The sequence below is a fragment of the Morone saxatilis genome, unplaced genomic scaffold (genome assembly GCF_004916995.1).
Source record: "Morone saxatilis isolate NCDOM2014 unplaced genomic scaffold, NCSU_SB_2.0 Contig16, whole genome shotgun sequence".
Lineage (NCBI taxonomy): Eukaryota > Metazoa > Chordata > Actinopteri > Moronidae > Morone > Morone saxatilis.
Window position 1 is genome coordinate 2551046 of NW_023339718.1, and position 464 is coordinate 2551509.

At 41.6% G+C, this 464-nt stretch overlaps 1 protein-coding gene across 1 annotated transcript in view; it reads right to left on the reverse strand.

Moving 5' to 3' along the window:
• Nucleotides 1-464, reverse strand: part of adra1aa (adrenoceptor alpha 1Aa) — a 12575-nt gene that overhangs the window by 8952 nt on the left and 3159 nt on the right. The gene's annotated exons all lie outside the window — the stretch shown is intronic.

The following is a 464-nucleotide window of genomic DNA, read 5'->3' on the forward strand; positions in this document are numbered from 1 at the left end:
CTTTTGGGGAAGTTCTGGCAACTGTGGGGGTGGCAGGTGCATAGAGGAGTTATATGCTGATAACCGGAGAACTCCCCATAAAACCACACATTTTTACACTTTGGTTTTTGTACATATTAAACAAACAAGATAGAACATGTTAATTAGGGAGCATTAAAGGTGATGGTAGGCAGGTTGTTGTTTTTAAACCTTTGTTTCCCCCCCGGCTTTCTGTATTTAGCTAAGCAAAGATAATTGTCTGCTGGCTCTTTGCTCCATACTCTAAGGACCAGTGTGGATGATTTAGTGGCATCTAGTAATGAAGTTGCAGATTGCGACTACACCGCTAGAGTCTGTATTTCACAACCTGGGAATTAGAATGAGTTGTGTTTAGGAGACACTACGGTGGCTACAAAACTTGCAAAGAAAGTCCCTATCTGTGTTTGGTTTGTCCTTTCTGGGCTACTGTAGAAACAGTTCAACAT